The following is an 11,262-nucleotide window of genomic DNA, read 5'->3' as shown; positions in this document are numbered from 1 at the left end:
ATTGATGAAAATGTTTTAGACGGTGGTCCATCAAATATTGATAATTCAAGGAATGAATTAGGAGGTTGTATAGTCACTGAATCAGGTTCTACTTTGGAAGGTGTTAGGCACAATGGGATATATGTTAGAAGAAACTATTCTAATACTGATGATAAGAAATATTCAATCTCCCATAAACACGAGATTGATCTTGTAGATATTAAAATTAATTATAGCCAGAAATGTGGATCAGCAAATAATGGTGTTGAACGAAATATTACTGACTCATGCTACTTGGAGCTGAAAAGTATTACTGACGATAATAAACATTTTGTTAACAAGATGAATGAATCAATAATCATCGATAAACAAGAACCAGGCCATGGAAATAGTATATTGAAGCGATTACAGAAAAAATGTGAATCAGCGATTTGTGTGAACAGTGAAGGTGAAAATACAGAGTCAGATTTGAATTATTGTAATTATCCGAAAGATATGAAGAATAATAAAATTGAAACTGATGGAATTGTTATTAATGAGAGTTCGGTAGAGAAATATGATGACATAATTTTGAATAGTTTGGAAAGCGTGTCTCAGTTAAGCGTTAATAGCGATGAAATATTTATTGAAACAATAATTCTGGAGAGGTTTGAAAAACGAACTCAGACTCAGCGAAAGTATTACATGAGACAATATTGCTAGTAGAACGAGGCCTTTTAGCTGATTTGCAGTTGTCATTCAATGAAGAACGCTGAACTGTTTGGGACTAATACATCATTCGATGTCAGATAAATTGAAAATAATCATTGTCCGATATGAAGAATGATTAATATTATGTTATGTGGAAATATTATGAGCTAAAAAGAATAATGATTAGAGTAGAATAAGATAATTAGAATAGAATTTTTATTAGATTTTGATATTTTTACTAATAATGAACTTTTCAACGTTTCTGCTGAATGGTTATCTACTGATTTTGAATTTCGCGCGTTTTTGCTGAATGATTATCTGCTATTTTTCTATGGTTTATGTTGGGATTTCATTTTGGTTTCATGATATTTGATGGATAGTTGTATTCTACATATATTGGATTTTGGATTTCAGTTATAAGTGGTATTCGTTTATTCCGATGAGTTCTTTTTTTTTACGATTTATGATGGTTATTTGTTCATTGCAATGATTTTGTGATAAATCATATTAGCGATAATGACATTCATTTGTACTATAATGACTATAATAGTCATAGCCAATCGCTTAGTCTATAATAGCTGCTGGTGATAAATTTAATATCGTTGTCCGATTACAAGGTACGCGGCGTATCTTGATTGTTAGTCTAGAAATTTCAGACAATTCGGAAAAAGTCGATTTTCGAAAAAAATTTTATTGCAGTTTCATATTTTCTTAGCATAGATTTTAGCATTGCGATAATTATAATTTTGTTTAGGGCAAAGGGTTCTGAGATATTTCACTTTAGAATTTTGGCCCTTTGGATTTTATATTTCATTATATTAAGGTTACGAATAAGTTTTATTGAAATATTTTCAAGGGTTATTAAAGGTAGATATTTTGTTGATAGATTTCATGAATTAAATATTTGAATTTGTTGTCATAAGGTGTTGATAATTAAGGTTTAATGGTGATAGTCATTTTTTTAAGTCGTATTTTTTTGAAGTCATGCGCTATATTAAAGTCCCTAAGAGAATTTTTGTAAATATTATTCGTAATTATTTATCATTTCATCATTGTTTATCAGAATTGATTATAATATTTATGGATTATCATCCAGTGGTTGAATAATAGGATTATATTTTATTTATTTGATCTGTTTTCGATGGGGTCTTATGATTTAAGCCTATAATTCCTCGTAAAATTTTATTAAAATATTATTACTGATTATTGTTGCTGGAGGTGAAGTCCATATTTTTCAATGGTAATATAGACCAAACTTATTGTTCATGGGTTATAATAAACGGTTATAGGGGAATTTTTTAGCTATGGATAGCAGAGTTTCAGTTTTATACGTTTATATCTTTGAATTGTATTTCGTTTTATAATTTTTTCTCAGTATAAAGTAATGATTACTATATTCTTGATTATATTTCATGATAATATTTGAGTTTCATTGTGTCATGGTTCTAATATTAATGGTTTTGAGTAGAAAAGTTTTTCTTTTGGCACAATAGGTTGAGTTTAGGGCTTATTATTATGGTTGAGTTTTTATTTTCAGAAGTGATTTTTGGTAATCATTGTAGAACCATGTTTTACGATATAGAATCAGTTATTATAGAAGAGGGTTTATTATTCCATGGTTACATATTTATAATTTTAGGGTACAGTTACCTATGAAAATTGGTATTTGGCTGGGTTTTACATTTAATTTCACCAGTTGCATTATTGATTTTGTATTGATTTTACAGTTATGATTAACCATGTTATATTTCATAGTCATTATAATTATATCTTAGTTATTTTAAATTATGGTTATTCCAGGAAAATGAACAGGAAATATGGTTGATGGATAGTTTACCATTTTATGATAACCAAATGGTCATGTTTCATTCACATAATTACATATTCTGATTACATGTTACATTTTTGTAATATAACATTATCACTGATATAACTTTCTTTTTTTTCTCGATAAATCATGGTACGTTTTCATATTTGGTGCCACGAAAAAGTACAGTAATGTAATTCATTGTTTTGTTATTTTATTTTTGCATTTGTACTGATGTGACCTACGTTAAAGAAAGTGCAATTGTCACGTATTTTTGTTTAGTTGTCAATCTTGTTATTCATATCCAGGGCAAGGTCGTTCATTGAGTGACAAACGTTTTTGATACTTTTAAACGTTCACTAATAGAAATTCATAATGAAGCTGTTATAAGACAATTATATTTTTGATGGATGAATATTTTATTCACTTTTATTTTGACTTGAATTTCTTTCTCAATAAAAATATAACTAGAGTATAAGTTTCTTATATTCTGATGATTTATTGTATGATTGTGATTTTGTTTTCATATGACTCATATATTGTTCTGATTTCAGAATTGTTCCAGTATATATATATATATATATATATATATATATATATATATATATATATATATATAGGCCTATGCACTTCTAATAAATTGTATCATTTCTAGGTTTCTGATTAATAATATATGCTAACCAGCCAGTCCAGTTGTTAATTGTAATATTCACGTCGAGTTTGTTAATATTATTATAAACGTTTCTCTTGATTTTTTTTTATTACGATTCATTTGTGGTTGCTTCAAAGTAGAGTTTTTTTGTTTGTAAGAGGTTCTGTTACGCATTAACATGTCAATTATGGTACATTTTGCGTCATTTCTCATTCTCACGACTTTCACGGCGCAACTGGAGGCAGTCAGGGTCTTCGCGGGAGTTTTCTACAAGGAGCTACGTCACGCTGTAGCGTATGAATCATCGGTTCCACTAACATACAAGGTAGATTTCCCGGCAGCTCAGCTCGACATCTTGCAGGCGGAAAGGGTGTTCTGGCCTAACTGTCAACAAGAGGATTGCAGTTTAGCGGATGCGGTAGAAGTTTTGTATAATTCTACAAACGGAATTCTTCGCAACAGTCATGCTGCTTTCAACTCTTCAATTCGTTTGGGAACTCAAGCTTCACGAAAAACCAGAGCGATCGATGTTGTCGGCGATTTTCTTCATTTTTGCTGCGCAGTAGCGACGGATGGTGAACTTCATAAGCTGGAATTCAACGAAAAACATGTAGCTGATCACCTCAACGCATTCCAAGGGTTGGTTGCAGACAACCACAAAGATTTAATTCGGATTTCTCGCAACTTGAGGCAGTTTGCTGGAAATTTTTCTCAGCAATTTCACGATGCGTATAGCAAATTAACAGACAGTATGAGATTATTCGTACAACAGAATGTATCGGAGGAGAAAACACTGTTCACAAACCAGTTATTAACTTACATTTTTCACCTCTACTCACATGTAAATATTTTATCACGGCAGGAATTCATAAATACTGCGAAGGAACGCTGTGATAAAAAGCTTTTACCCTTTTCGCTGGTACACCCCAATTTATTACGTTCAGATCTCTTCAGATTGGAGAAAGGATATAAGTCGAAAGGACACCAGTTAGCTATACCTCTATCGGATTTGCAGCGATATTTTGATCTTCCACTTACGACTTGCGTGGTGAAGGAGAACTCCATGGTGCTTAGCTTAAAAGTACCGTTGGTCAGCATCGGCGGACAGTTTCAATTGCACAAGTATGTGAGGACACCTATGTATTTCGACGGTCAGATTTGTCAGCTTCAGCAGCAGGATTTCGTTTTGGCGCAGAGACAGGAGGACGGTGAGATTCAGGTCATCTCAGGAGATCATCTCTCTTCTTGTCGGGCACAGGACGATTTCTTATGCTATCTTCCGCGGCTGGTGCATGGAGGACATATGTCATCAAGGTGTATGCATCACTTGTTTGCGGCGACAGAGCTGAAGGACATCCAACAATATTGCAGTTTAAGCTGTCGTCCAGCTAAGCAGGAGTTGGAGATCGTCGAATTTTCGCCTTCGGAGTATATCGTCGCGAATATACAGGCCAACACTACAGTCACTTGCGAGGGAGGTTCATTTCATCATCTTCAACCTATTCCGGGAGCAATGTATGTGGTTTTACCCTGTCATTGCGAGATTTCGGTCGGCGGGAGAATAATGGTGAGAAAGACTTTTCCGTGTGACGCAAATGTTGATAAACAACCTCAGGTTCTCCATTACTTACCTTTACATTGGGTTAAGTTTAATTCGTTAAAAATTGATGTTTTGCAACCGCATTTCAATCCTAATTTTGTTAATTTTAGCGAAATTTTAAAAACTGATATAGATATAAAGGTTCCGGAATTTACAGTTCAAGACATAATATCGTCAGATATATTTCACAAAGTAGATCTTCCAAATTCTTGGGGAGATGTTGTAAATTCCTCTAGTTTTGTTTTTTATATATTATTTGGCTGGTTAGGGTTTTTAACTTTGTTCTGTGCATATTTAGGCATCAAGTTGTATGTGTGTAAATTATCTGCTGTAACGGTAGCACAACCCAAGATACATATAATCGATAGTTAAGAGTTATATAGTTACTTTTTGATGGATTAACTGTTTTATTGTTTTTTTTTCTTGACTATATAGTTATGAGTCATAATGTACTTATAAAGTTTTTTTTCTTCTTTGATTTTTATTGCAGCTTTTGAAGTAGTTCAATGTTGATTCACAAATAAATATATTGTCAATTGAGATTTTCTTTTCATAATAAGTTGAATATTCATGTATAATATTGAAAGTTAGTTCCATATATAATCAATGTTATTGTGCAGCATAGTTTCATTTTGAATTTGATTTGAATGTTTGTAATTTAGTTTGAGTAGCCTACCTTTCTATGTAAAAGTTTGATTTCAATGTATAGTAGCATTATCAAGTCAATCAGGCACACGTTTGTTTCCGGAGTATATTATTTTGTTTAATCATTATTTATTTTTTTTTGTTCCCCTCTTGACTACAGACTCAGGGACGAGTCTTTCAGCGGGATGGGTGATGTGTCACCTGGTCATATGGGACATATATATGAATCATATATTTATCTCATATTGATCAGGATTTTAGAGTTTTAATTTACGAAAGTTTAATGAACAGTGTTTTTGTCTTTGAACAGTTTTGTCATCGACAGAAAGATTGTTTATTTCACTTGTTATCAAATTATTGTAGCTTCTCTTTTGTTTTTCATAACAAACGTGCTCGCTTGTGCGACTGATAAAAATATGTATTTGAAATGGCTTCATGTTTGGCATTGACTGAGTTATATATTAATACCCAAAATTTTACTTTCGTGTGTGTGAGCTCGTTCGATAGGACTGTGAGTAAAAGTCCGGCTGTTCTGGTGAAGGGGATAGATTTTGTTCTTGTTTTATAATACAGTTTTCCTGTCACAGTTCGGGCAGTTTAAAGAGAATTGTATTATTGAATAGGAGGGGATCTGAACCCACTTCATTAGATCAGTTTTTTATTTTTCATTAATAATTAACGTCGCGTTCAACCAGTGGATGCCAAATTGGGGGCCATTATCATAAAGGTAGGTGACTACTGAGTCATTGTTTTAAATTTTCCATAACCACAACAAATTTAATCTTCACTAGCAGCCAAGCGAGTAGCCCTTGAATTATTCATCTATTTATTGTTATTTCATAATTTCTAATTATAATTCTAATTTTGTACTAATAATTTATTGTTTTGTTTTAATTATCAAAAACCAGTACGATCATTTCTTGTTTTTCATTTTCCCACCCTTACAATAGTAATTCCAATAGACCATGTGTGAGAGTAAATGAATGTTGGTTATCAATTATAATATCATCATTTTCAAATTTTACTACTTTATCACCAATTTGCCACTCATCAATATCGGGGTTGAAGTGAACACCATATATATTACCTCTTTTTGTTGATCTCATGAAATTGTCTATATAAGTAGATACACTGCGCCTACGTGCAGATGATTTTAGTCTTTGAAGACTTGTATCAAATATATTTCATAACTATGTTCTTTATTTGATTCTTCTTCTACTGATATTTCTCCATCATTATCATCATCTACTCTATTTTCTTCTTCATCTTCTAATTCTTCATCATCCAATTCTTCATCATCTAATTCTTCTTCTTTTTCTTGTTTTAATTCTTCTTTTTCCTTTTTAATAGTTGTTTCTAGAAAAGGTTGTTTCAATTATTCTGTAATAGGTTTAAATTGTTTTTGAAAGTTTTCCTCCTCACTTGCTACATCACCTGATAATTAATGGTGCTTTTGGAGTATTGAATCACAGAGTTGTTTAATATTTTTCTTGAGTGCACTCAACTCTTTCAAATCTTTCCTATACATTTTTATATTACTGTATAAATTTATCAAAACTAAATCTATATCTACCATTACTTCTAGTACACTCTTTGTTTATAACTAGAAATGTGTTATTATTTTTTTTCCAAGCTTGAGCACACATTTCTTCAAATTCTCTCTTATTCATATCAGGATAAATATGATCAAAATATATGTGTGTTAAATTATGATTATCTTGTTTAAATAGAACAATCAAGTTTGTGTTATCACGAATTAACTGCTTGGGTATACTGGAATAAGTTTGAGAAATATAGAAACAATCAATATCATTATGTCTACCCATACTGAAATAGTTGCGGATATTCTGTTGATTTTCCATACAAATATCATCAAAAATCATAACTGAATTTGGGTGTGCATCATTTGGGTGTGGTATTTCATCATTATCTTGATACATGTTGAAGTCAATTTCAGGTATTTGTATCATAATCTGCTTTAGAAGTTGGTATTTATCTTGTTGATGTGATTTGGTGAATACATATAAGTTTGAAAACTTGACACCATTCTGTGCAAATAGTAAATTGAATACTGTATTTGTTTTCCCAGAATTACTTGGACCACAAACAATACATCTTATGGAATTTGGTAAAAGTTCGCTGTGTCTGTGATAATTGATATTCTTCTTAGTGAGGAATTTATCAAAATTGATGACAGGTGATTTTGATTGATGTTGTTTCAATTTCAGCATATTTTTTATTATATTACTTAAATCATCACCTTCAACCCATGAATTATAAGATTTATCGAATCCAAGCCATTTAACATACAATTTACTACCCTTTCTTTTTAATACTTTTTCAATGAGGAATATATCTGGATATTTTGTTTTATTCATTTCATATTCATAGAATGTACCCTTGATGATTTCATTGTTCATATCTTTTAATCTATAAGTAAAGGGTATAGTGGGGAGAACATTTTGTATGGTGAAAATCTCATTTGTCCAGTTTGGGAGATAACCTTTCTCAAATATTGATTTGTATCGACTAATGTGTACCTTATCACCAATTCTATATTTTGGTTTACTTTGATTGCCAATTTTACGTTGTGCACTTTTATCTAAATCATTAGTACATATTTTTCATTTTCTTTATTAACATCAATTGGATTCATATTAATGCTATGATGTGTGGTGTTGTTATATTTTGAGATAAGTTTTGGTAATAGTTCCAACCATTTATGATTACCCTGTATAGTGAATTCACAGAACATATTCTCTTTAAGAGTTCTGTTGAAACGTTCACAAATAGCAGCTTTCTTATCACTATATGTACTGTAATGGTTGATCTTATATGTTTTGAAGAGATTCTGAACAGTTGTGTTGTAGAACTCTTTACCTGCATCAGTTTGAAAATTGATAATATTATGTTTCTTGAGTATTGGTTTCAATGCTGCTGCCACCTCATTTCCAGTTTTAGTTTTCATTGGTATTGCAAATGCAAATTTACTGAAACAGTTAATCACAGTTAGTATGTATCTAAAGTTCTTATTTAATGTGCTATAGTTGGACATGTCAACAATATCAGCTTGATATAAATCTGTTGAACCTTTTATTTCAGTGCGACGTGTGAGGAAATTACGTCTGACTCTACCATGTAGCTCATGTGCAAGTTTCTCTCTTGTGGACATTCCTTTTTAAATATACAAAGTTGAGGTATCTAGGTGGGGTGGGAGATAATCTATTCTTCTATATTTATTACATTTTTTTCATACCATTCTTTAAAAGAGATTCCAGAAGAAAGTGAGAATTGTTGGATCAAGTTTGAATCAGTCATATACTTCCACTCTTTTTCATTATTGAGATTAATGTTTGGAATATAGGGTGCAGCTAATGGTATGATTTGTAGAACATAGAAAAAATTCTGAATCAAATTTTTAATATCAACATTAATATCATTATTATTTCTATCATGCAATTATTGACCAAATTTATCAATACTCTGGAAATAGAATGATCTATTTTTATTATGGATGAGAACTGATCCTTATTTTCTGTTCAATCCTAACAAATGGATTTACTGGAAGAAGTTATCCTTGGTTTCTTAGTTATTCAAGAAATCATGATCTACTTTTCTCATGAGATCCTTATTTTTTGTTCAATCTTGACAAATGAAGTGTCAATGGATTTGTAATTGGATTTACTGGGGAAAGTTATTCTTGTAATTGTTTTGTAAAATTAACGGTTTCTTAGTTATTCAAGAAATAAAAAAAGCTGGATCTAGTTTTTTCCAAAAAAAGTGGGAATGGGGATCTTCATTTGAGATTTATTGTGAGATTAGGGGTATGGCTAGGTTAAGTTAGTCAGATTACATTGAATTGGGCAAGGTTAGAACCAAGAATCAGCTTTAGGGCAGATTTGGGGGCAGCTTTGGGGCAGCTTTTCTCCAGCTTTGGGGCAGCTTTGGAGCAGCTTTTCTTCAGTACTCTCACTTTCCCACTACTTACAGAGGAACACAGAACACAAAAACATAAAAGGTTAAAAGCACCTCCGACTGAGTTCTTACTCAAGCAATCATGGTGTGTCCACATCCGCTGACTTGCAGGAAAACTGGCCCCTGCTTTTACACTAGGAAACAGAGCTTGCGCTCTGCTGGAGGGCTGTGTTTGCACACAGCAAGGCACAAGGATTTTTGCCCTGTCCAGACAAGCCGTGCTCATGCACTGCAGGATAAAGGGTAACACATAACACAGAAAACAAAAACATAAAAGGTGAAAAGCACCTCCAACTGAGTTCTTACTCAAGCTGTCGCGGTGTGTCCACATCTGCTGACTTGCAGGAAAACTGGCCCCTGCTTTTACACTACGAATCAGAGCTTGCACTCTGCTGCAGGGCTGTGTTTGCACACAGCAAGGCATGAGGATTTCCCCCCCCCCCATCTGGACGAGCCGTGCTCACGCACTTCAGGATAAAGAGTAACACATAACACAAAGCCGGGCTTACAACCTGCGAGCTGTGCTTTCGCACTGCGGGCCGGGCTTCTACCCTGCGAGGAGCTGCACTGTGAAGGTGTGCGTCCGTGTGATAACAATCCAGACACATACTGACCGATGTGTCATGTTTGCACACAATGTTTGGACGAGCTAGCAACCTGGCTGCAGTGTTTCCACATTGCTGAAGTCAAGCTCACGCACTACTGGGCTTTTGCCCTGCGGGGAGCCGTGCTTTCGCACTGCATGCAGGGCTTTTGCCCTGTGGGACTGTGCCTTAGCACTGCGTGCCATGCTTTCGCACTGCCTGCTGTGCCTGCCTGCACTTTCTGCCTGCCTGCACTTTCTGCCTGCCTGCCTGCAGTAGCACTTGGGCAGTGGTTGTGATAGGTTGTGTTTATAGTGGCTCCTGGTTTTTCTGTCATTCTTGTGGTTTTTTTTGGCTTTGAGTCTTGAAATTTTGGCTCATAGGTGCATCTTGTGTGTGTCCTCCAATTGATGTTCATAGTTCTATCTTATCAGGTTTTCCAGTTATTATTTTTTTTCTTTTGGCTAACTATTATATCCACTCCAGATTCTTACACTTTCCAAATTTTCTAACTTTTGCTGTGTTCATCACAGAACCTCCATCAACATTTCACTGGATTCGTATCTTCAAGACTGAAATTTTGACACCTCTCCCAGCTCTGTAACTTTATCCTTTCAAAATTTACAGCATTTTTCAAATTTTCAATCTTTTTTTTCCTTAAGTGACTGGCAGTTATAGTGGTGAGTCATTTCTATTTTCAGATCTGTTGTACACAGTGGGGATTGGAACTTGCTTCCCATTGGCCTAGACTACTGCCTTATATGGTCATGTTTTGCTCAGTTCCCCCTCTTGACATGTGTATCTTCCATTGATACAGTATCATCATTCTATCTCTCTCTTTGGTAGAGAGTTAGTGGGGAGGATATTTTTAATATTCTTCCCAAAGAATGGACATTGATATGTCCAAAGCTCCGCCAATTTATGTAGATGCATAACAATATGATTATTATCTATAGTTATTATATTACAAATTGCTTTTTCATATCATATACAGTTCAATAGTTATTTTCTTAGTATATATTATGTAAATTCATCTATAACTTTGCTGTATTGTAAGCTATTGTATACAAGTGTATAAGCCAGTATATATTGTAATCTACATAAATAAAGTACTCAATCAATCAATCAATCAATCAATCTTTGATACAATTCCCTTGATACTCAACTGGACTTATAAAATTTTCATTCCTCATCTATTCATTGTCTTTTACCATACCTAGTTTGGGTACTTACCCCCCAACCCTATTTAGTGTGACAACTTACCCCCCCTAGAATATCACCCCCTCAGGGGTGTACCCCCCATTTTGGGAAAAATTTTCCCCTCCTAAAA

Source organism: Nilaparvata lugens, chromosome 4 (genome assembly GCF_014356525.2).
Source record: "Nilaparvata lugens isolate BPH chromosome 4, ASM1435652v1, whole genome shotgun sequence".
Taxonomy (NCBI): Eukaryota; Metazoa; Arthropoda; class Insecta; order Hemiptera; family Delphacidae; genus Nilaparvata; species Nilaparvata lugens.
This window is presented reverse-complemented; position numbering follows the sequence as displayed.